At 47.7% G+C, this 8982-nt stretch overlaps 1 protein-coding gene and 1 long non-coding RNA gene across 6 annotated transcripts in view; one reads left to right on the top strand and one right to left on the bottom strand.

Annotated features, from left to right (window-relative positions):
- Nucleotides 1-2515, bottom strand: part of LOC116085305 — a 4448-nt gene extending 1933 nt beyond the window's left edge. The window contains exons 1-2 of the long non-coding RNA XR_004116487.1: nt 2192-2515; nt 52-172 (exon numbers count right to left, since the gene is read on the bottom strand). This is a non-coding gene — a long non-coding RNA (uncharacterized LOC116085305). The remainder of the gene's footprint in view (nt 1-51; nt 173-2191) is intronic.
- A 4202-nt stretch (nt 2516-6717) lies between these two features.
- The window catches only part of Zc3h7a (zinc finger CCCH-type containing 7A), a 37787-nt gene continuing 35522 nt past the window's right edge, over nt 6718-8982 (top strand). For 2 of the 5 annotated variants that reach the window (XM_031362703.1, XM_031362711.1), the window contains exon 1: nt 7035-8954. The gene's annotated coding sequence lies outside the window, so the exon portion shown is untranslated. Of the gene's footprint in view, nt 6888-7034; nt 8955-8982 lie in introns of those variants that run through there. The other 3 variants (XM_031362722.1, XR_004116470.1, XM_031362693.1) reach the window with 3 other exon arrangements.

Raw genomic sequence — 8982 nt, 5'->3', positions numbered from 1 at the left:
GAAAAAAAAAGAAAAAAAAAAAGAAAGAAAGAAAAAAAAAAAGATTCATACCTTTTGTATACAATCTGGGCTGTCAAGATGGCTCGACCTGAGGTTACACCCCCAGGAACCGCATGGTCAGAAGAGAAAACCATCTCCTGTTCTCTGTCCTCACACCCATGGCAGTGCATATCTGTGCACACACAGAAATAATGTGGGATTTTTAAAAAATTCTACTTAATTCTCTCATACCCTTTTTACCTGTACTATTTCTCCCCACTGGGGGCTCACTTCCATAGTGCTGTGTGTCTTGCGACATCACATATTTATAGGTCCCCAGAATATTCCATACTCCACATTCTCTGACAATTTGGCCTGTTTCCCTTGTCTTTGTCCATGTCTTTGCTGGATCTGTTTCTGCTTATGATAGATTATCCAGCCCCTCTGCCCCCCAACTTCACTTTTGTCTGGTACAACAGGGGATTTCCCTTTAGAAGTACCACAGCTCCATCCCTTCCACTTCTACTGAAAGTCTCTCTAAGCCCTGCTTCCACTTTCACGTCTTGTGTATGGTCTAATCCACTGAGTTTAATTATGCCTGCTTGCTTGTGCACAGTGATTTACCAGTGGCTACACTAATGAAGAAAATGTCTCCCCTCTACATACACTGCCCCAACTGTTCCTCATAAGGCCTTTCCTTATCCATAATGGTATGTTTGTAAATAGACCAATTTAAAACATTCCAAATAGATGTTACACACTCCAGCTAGCAGTACATATCAGACACCACATGAACTAAGTCCATCTGACAGCATGGTATGCACATTCAAGAAGGAGTCTCAGTGTGCGCACAGTATCAACCCAGCAAGAACCCCATGTAGATTCCCACACTGCTTAGAGGCCTGAGGTTACCCAATTATCACTCTTGAAAAAATGGCTATGTTAATGGCTGAAAAATACTTATTGGGCTGGCACTGCACCATACATTCAATCCCAGCACTTGGGAGAGTGAATCAAGAGGATGAGAAATCCAAGGTTATTTTGGGACTTATAGCAAGTTTGACATTAATTTTGGATGTACCAGGGGCTAGAGAGCTGGTTTAGCTGTTAGGACCTCTCACTGCTCTTCCAGAGGACCTGAGTTAAGTCTCCAGCACCCATGTCAGATGGATCACAACCTACATGTCACCCTGCATGGCTCCAGGGGTGGACCTTACTGGGTCATGAAGGGTATGAAGAGAAGACAAACACAGACACACAGGAAAGCTGGACCAGGTAGTCTGGGCTCTCGGATGGAGGAACCTTAGCACCCAGAAAACTCAGCATGTTTTTTTATATAGTCGAACAGAGGCAGATTGCAGCATCCCGCTGAACAAGGAGGCAGTTTTAGGAAATCTGACTGTAGGGGGCAGTCTTCAGGTTGTAAATATCTGTTGAACTCCATGGCGAACACTATTTGCACACACTAACAGCAGCACATGGACCAGAGGGAAGGCTTTGCCACTCCCCTGAGCTTCACATGCCCATTAGGGTGGGGAGAGGCTCTGCCATTTTTCCATGGATCTGAGAGTCCTTAATATGTCTAGCTCATCTCAACAGGACACATTCTCTCAGAAATTCACACATTCAGGACTTCCTCCACTCCTCATAACTACTATATATAGCTCTGGCTGCGGAGGCTCTGATGATCTCTTCTGGCCTCCATGGACACTCCTACACACATTTGGATGCACATGTACAGACACATACACATAAGTGAAGATAAGGAGTTTAGGGCCAGATCAGAGGCTCAAACACTAAGAGTGATTACTGCTCTTGCAGAGGACTAGCCACCCCCAGCAACCAAATGGTGAGAATTCACAATCACTTGAACTACAGCTTTAGAGAATCCAGTGCTTTCTTCTGGTTCCTATGGACAGCCACACTTACCCATACAGACACACATACATATAAAAAAATCAATATGGAGCTGGAAAGATGGCTCAGTGTTTCAGAACATTTGCTGATCTTTCAGAGGACCCAGGTTCAATTCCCAGCACCCACACTGTAATAGCTACTGTCCACACCCTCTTCTGGTCTCCAAAGGCATTGCATGCACAAATGGTGCAGTTACATACATGCAGGTATCTTAGTTGGGGTTTTACTGCAGTGAACAGACACCATGACCAAGGCAAGTCTTATAAAGGAAAACATTTAATTGGGGCTGGCTTACAGTTACAGAGGTTCAGTCCATTATCGTCAAGGTGGGAGCATGGCAGCATCCAGGCAGGCATGGGGCAGGCAGTGATGAGAGTTCCATGTCTTCATGAGTCTTGGGAAAATAAACTTCCAGAAGTGGTAGTGGATGTAAACACATTTTGGAACACAGACTGTGTTTCAACTGTAAGGGAAGACTAGAAGATAATTGGATGTGGGTCTGGGAAGCCAGACTTCCTATGCTCCTCTACCCCCAGAGACTCCTAGAAATAAAATTCATTCATTTTTTTATATTGTTTAATACAGCACATGCTTTTAATCCCAGCACTTGGGACACAGAGGCAGGCATATCTGTTTGAGACAAACTTGTCTACAGAGCAAATTCCAGGAGAAACAGGGCTACACAGAGAATTCATCTTGAAAAAATTAAAGCCCAGCAGTGGTGGCACACGCCTTTAATCCCCCCGTACTTGGGAGGCAGAGGCAGGTGGATTTCTGAGTTCAAGGCCAACCTGGTCTACAGAGTGAGTTCCAGGACAGCCAGGGTTACACAGAGAAACTCTGTCTCGAAAAAAACAAACAAACAAAAAAACAAAACAACAAAAAAAAAGAAGGATCCATTTAAGGCCATGTGTTTCTACTCAGATGGAAGGGTATCCTGGGACGCAGAAGCCCAGGAGCCATACAGACCTGAGGGGACTGTATCCCAGTAGAAGGGCATCCTAAGACACAGGGCCCCGGAGCTACGCAGCTTGGAAGTGGGACAGTGTCCCAAGGGAAGCACAACTTCAGCCCAGGAACCATGCAGCTCTGAGAGGAAGCCCCTGCAGCAGAGCACTGCAGCTCCTAAGGTAGCTATCCCAGCTGAGCTGAGGAGTCGAACGAGGAGCTTTGGGCTTGCTCAACTTCTTTGCTTCTGCTCTTCATTGCTTCTTTTCTTCTTGGCTTCTCCCAACGAAAGAGTCACCCCAGCCAGCAAATCTCATGAAAAAGATTTAATGGAGGGTCCAGGGTGCAGAGGATGAATCCAAAGATGGCTACTCTCTGCTCCTGGGAGCAAGTAGCAGGGAATTAAACAAAGGGCAGTGCTGAGTGATTTCTGAGGGGGCAGAGCTTTTCAGGGCAGAGATTTCCAGATTGAAGACTGGTGGGATTTCTAGTCCTGAGTGTGGGGATCTCAGGAATTGGTGGGTTTTTGTTGTAAGGTCAGGGATTGATGGGTTTTTCCCACTCAGAGATTAGTGACTTTCTTTTTTCTTCTTTTCCCTGCACTGGGCCCATGGAAGTCCTTAAGGCACTAACAGACAAATCTGTCAACCAGGGTTTGAACCCCAGGTCCCATGACTTAAGAAAAAAGACTCCTGGGGCTGGAGAGATGGCTCAGTGGTTAAGAGCACTGACTGCTCTTCCAAAGGTCCTGAGTTCAAATCCCAGCAACCACATGGTGGCTCACAACTATCCGTAATGAGATCTGATGCCCTCTTCTGGTGCACATACAAATTAAAAAAAAATATTAAAAAAAAAATAATAAATTGCTGCAAAGAAAAAGAAAAAAAAAAAACCATGTAGCTCATAGCTATCTTTTATTTGTAGCACACGCCTTGAGGAATTCTAGAGGTAGGCAGATCTTTGTGAGTTGGAGTCCAACCTGGTCTACATAGCAAGTTCTAGTCCAGCCACAACTACATAATGAAATCCTTCCTCAATAAATAATTTAAGGCCAGGCAGTGGTGGTGCACGCCTTTAATCCCAGCACTTGGGAGGCAGAGGCAGGTGGATTTCAATTTAAAAAATTCCATCCTTTGTATCTGGGAAGGCTTAGGGGAGGGGAAATAATATGATCAAAGTAGATGAAAAAATTTAAAAATAAGAAAAAATGTAATAAAAAAGAAAGAAAGGTAGCTAGGAGAGAGTCACTGAGCAGCACCCCCATACATTCTGCTTCTGGTCTTTAGTTCCTACCTTTACTTCCCTTGGTGATTAGATAACAACATGCACGCTGAAGTACGTTAACCTTTCATTCCCTAAAAATAAGTTTTAAAAGGCCTGTGGCAGGGAGCTTGTCTAGTATATTCAAGGCTTTCTATCCCATCACTTGTTTGGGGGCATATAATTACTGGATAAAATGATGATTCAAATATAAAATTTGTCCCATTGACTCCTAAATATCCTCTCCTGTCCTTTGTGTAAATTGACTCTATTTCCTATGAATTGGCTAATGGCTAGCTTGCATTTAGTTACAGGCATAAAATGATGTTCAGGCAATCAGCATGTGGATAATTTATGTTGTTTTGATACAGGGTCTTACTCCGTTGCCCTGGCTAGAACTCGTCTACAGATGAGGCTGGCCTCAATCTCATGGAGATCATATAACAGTATATGCTCCAGGCCTCTGTAAGGTACCAGAGGATAGAAAACAGAATAAAGGCTGGAATGGTGGTGAACTTTTAATGCCACCCCTTGGGAGGCAGGAGCACAAAACAGTTCTTGAGCAAATGCACCTGTCTGGTCCAGCACCCAGGTAAGGAGAGGAAGCTTCCCCACTAGCATCGCAGCAGAGGCAGCGGGAACCCTTCCACCACGTAGCATTCTCCAAGGCTAGAGAAGGCTCATCCACGCTCAGCCCTCCTTTCCTTTGCTCCCTACAGTACATATAATGATGGGTTCCCAAATATATCTACTCTCTACCGCCAGCAACTTGTGATTATTGCTATCTTGCCTGGAAAATCACTGGGAATCTCCAAGCGGGATCCAGGACCTCCTTGGATTATCCACATGGTTCAAAAGCAATCACCAGTGCCCTCTGAGGGAAAGCAGAAAGAAGAATCAGAGGAGGTGTGGTAAAGAGACCTCATTCTAAGGGAAATACTGGCTCTGGAGATGAAGAGCATGGCCTACAAGTCCAGGAGGCCTCTAGGAGCTAAAAAGAGGCAAGAACTCGTTAGTAGTTTCCAGAAGGGACAAGCCTTGCCAGCACTCTGACTTCAGCCCAGTCAAACACCTACTGCAGACTCTGGTCCCTTAGAACCGTAAGTTTATGGGCTGGTGAGATGGCTCAGTGGGTAAGAGCACTGACTGCTCTTCCAGAGGACCTGAGTCCAAATCCCAGCAACCACATGGTGGCTCACAACCACCCATAATGAGATCAGATGCTCTCTTCTGGTGTGTCTGAAGATAGCTACAGCACACTTAATTATAATAATAAATAAATCTTGAGGAAAAAAAAAGAACTCTAAGCTTATGTTATTTTAAGGCAACAAAAAGGTAGGCCGTTGTTACAGGAACAACAGGAAGTTCATACAATCTCATCAAGTTTCACTTTGTACTGGCACAGTGCTGACAACTTCCTGTGCTTACAGTAGCTTACAGTGGGTCCAGACAGAGTGCATCTCAGGGTCTTCCTTCTAATGTAAGCTCTTCCCTCTGTCCCCAATGGCCCTGGACCTGGGTATCTCTTGTTTCATAGCCAGAGAAGACCTGGAATTCCTAGTCTGCCTCCCCACCCCATGTACTGCTATGACAGGGTATCCTACCATGTCCAGTTTATTTGGTGCTGGAAATCAAACCCACGGTTTTGTGCTTACGTGTGGTCAGGCTACGCAAGCACTCTGTCATCTAAGTTACCTTCTCCTCAGCCCCTTTCACTTTTCTGCTTGTCCTTTTATATCTGCCCAAGAACATGAAGAAACTTTCTAAAACTGTAAATTAGACCTTGCAATTTTTATCTCAGACGTTGAATTCCAAATTTCACGCAGTGGCTCATCTTCTTTGAGTTTTCTACACACACACACACACACACACACTTTGGTCTTCCCTGCCTGTCAGCTACTCAGGTTTGGAATCTTTCCCACTGCCTGGGAGCACTCTCCCTTCTACTGCCCTGCCTGGGAGCATTTTTCACATCTCCAGTCTCAGGGGCTCAGCCTTACCCAGTGTTCTATCTGGGCTAGTGTACACCTGGCCACTGAAACATAGGTGAATACAGCGGCATCTAAGTTGAGATCTGAAGGCCAGGGACAAACAGAACTTGTGTTGGCTCTGAGATCCGTTTCTACAATTCACCATACCACATCTTGTTTTCAAAATGATAAAAATAGTGACTGCGTGTAGAGCATAACTCACGGGATAGGGAATGAGAACAGGTTCCGGAGTGTCGCTCCCGCGTCCGAATAAGTTTAGATCACCTCCCTGTTCAACGCGGGTCCCTGTGCCTGCCATTCATTTGAAAGGACACGACTGTATGGCTGTTTTCAGGGTGACGGAAACTGTCGGAATGCAAAGCAGGACGCTCGGGATAAGCTACTGCAGAGAGCAGATTCCGGAGAAAGTGACACCCTGGTGCCTAGATGAATCTAGGTCTCCTTCCATTCCTACTCTGGTGCCCAAGTGGCATGGGGGAGGGCGATGAGAGTGGGCTCACGAGCTTGCGGCCGCTCCACGTTCCGCCTATCACCGCCGCTTCCGCGGCCCTGAGGCCCCGACGTGGCGCCTCCAACCCCGGCCTGACGCTGGCAGCGCAGCCAATGGTAGCGTTTGCGGGGCGGCGCGCGAGGCCTCCCGCCGCCAGAGGGCGTCGCCGCGAGCGTCGCGGGCTGGCAGCTGCGGCGGGTCGCCCAGGGAAGCTGCAAGACTGCGAGCTAGAGCGGGTGAACGCACATCCCGCTGTGGTCTCCGCACTCCGCGCCCTCGGCGTCCCGGGTGCCGCCCCGCAGGTGAGGGAAAGGGACGCGCGGGCGCCGCGGGGAGGGTCGCGCTCTCCCAATCGCGGGCGCGCGCCGCCGCCGCGGCCGCCGCCGCCTCCTCGTGAGCACGCGCGGCCGTTAACGGACTCCAGGCGGGGGAGGGGCGCGGACCCCGGAACCGGCCGCAGGGGAGCCTCAGGGGTCGTCGGACGGGCACGCGCCACGGCCCCTGCCTCCTGGACTGCCTGGAGGACATCCGCGCACTAGCTTTTCCTAATTCCCGGGTGCTGGGTGGTCGCGGGGCGCCCGCGTTCATCAGTGTCTGGGTTTGGGGACGCTCGCGAGGCCAGCACCCGGGAGTGCGCGCTCGCCGGGGTCGGGTTCGCCCCCGGGTGTTATGCACGGCCCACCCCGCGTATGGGTGGCGACTGGTTTCCGGTGTTCGGCCGGGGTTCGGAGACTACTAGGATTCTCGGTTTTCCTTTCCCCTCCCTTAAAGAATGGAGACCTGTCAGTTCCCATTAGCGGGAATTTCCGGTTAGGGGTAGTCAGCGCAGGGGTGTGGTCAGGTTGGAAGGTCCTGGCTTGGCCCAAGGGGTGGTGCCTGCATTCTGAGTGGGTGAATTTATTCCGGGGTTGGGCGTTTTCGGGTCCCCAGATGTTAAGATAGTCATAGTGTTAGGTATTTAAGACCTGCGCTGTCCAGTGTGGGGCCGTCGAGCACTCGAATGTGGCAAGAATTAGAGATTCGCTTCTGGTTTCAATTTTTTGTTTGTTTCGAGACAGGGTTTCTCTGTGTAGCCTTGGCTGTCCTGCAACTCATTTTGTAGATTAGGCTGGACTCGAGCTTAGAGATCCGCCTGCTCCTACCTCCAGAATGCTGTGATTTAAAAGCTGCGTGCCACCACCGCCCCGCTCTGGTCTCCGTTTTAAGGTCTGATTTGAAAGATTGTTTGGGAGGAAAAAAAAAAAAAAGAACGAAAAATATCTCCTATGCTTAAATCAGCGTGTGTTTAGCAAGCAGTGTGTTACATAGTTATTTGGGGAGATACCTGTTGTGGCTACGTTAGAATAAAAACAATCTGTTCAGTTTCTTTTTACTTTTTTAGTATGGCCACTTAGTAATTTAAAATGGCACGTACAGCGGGTATCGTTTTTCGATTGGACAGTGCTCGCCCGGAGCGTCTGAGTGGGGGAGGGGTTGGGAGCTCTTGCCATCTGCTCTTTTCCTGCTTCTTTTGGAAGTAGCTGCTTTTCCTGGAGGTCCTTAAGGAATCCAAGATTCTTTTCACCTCCGTTGAACTGATGAGCAGAGCTACTCCGTGTATGTGTGTGTGTGTGTCTCAGAGTTGGTGTTGGTGTGATCATCTTTGGACTAAATCAAGTGCATTGACAGTTTTCTCTGTTGAAAAATGTCCCCTTTCTGCTCTGTTGGACCAGAAGGGCGCACTTACAGATGGGAATAAGATTGAGTTATTGAGGTTGAATATCGTCAATATTTGGAGAGGGGTATTGTGCAAAGAACAAGTTGATTAGTGTCCTCCAGATGGACCAGAACACTCCTTCCCAGCTGTGTTCATGTGACTTTTGGTTGTGGGTTATAATCTGACCTCCAGGCTCTTCTCTTTTGGTTCCCAGATCTATTAGAAACAATGTTCATTTGTCAGCTGTAAGGTTTTACAGTTGTTAATATTGACTGATTTATGAAACCTGCTGGCTGATTTAGGTGTGTTCAATCCATTTGTAAGGGACTGGTTGATAGTCAACTGAGGAAATAGTTTGAGTTAAGAAGGAGATAGAGATCAAAAACATCTTTAGACAGAACCATGGGAGGAAACTTGCTTTCTAGATAAAACCTTTGTGTGCTTTGTCTCAGCAAACCTACCTTTTCTCCATGATCTTCAAGTGAAATGTGTTTCCAGTGCCGGGTGTCCGCTTTATGCTGTGCTCCAGCCACTTAGAGTGAAATGGGAGGCCCCTTGGAGCCCTGGAGTTCCAAACCAGCCTGAGCAGCAGTGCGGTCTCACCTCAAACAGCAAACAACAATACAGTTGGAATAAACTTCTGAGGTCTACACAAATGAAGAAAAAACTGTTGGTGAGCGCTCGTTCTCCCTCCACACACA

This window comes from Mastomys coucha, unplaced genomic scaffold (assembly GCF_008632895.1).
Source record: "Mastomys coucha isolate ucsf_1 unplaced genomic scaffold, UCSF_Mcou_1 pScaffold12, whole genome shotgun sequence".
In the NCBI taxonomy this organism is placed as follows: domain Eukaryota; kingdom Metazoa; phylum Chordata; class Mammalia; order Rodentia; family Muridae; genus Mastomys; species Mastomys coucha.
The sequence above is the reverse complement of the archived record's forward strand: the minus strand, read 5'-3'. Positions and strand labels throughout refer to the sequence as shown.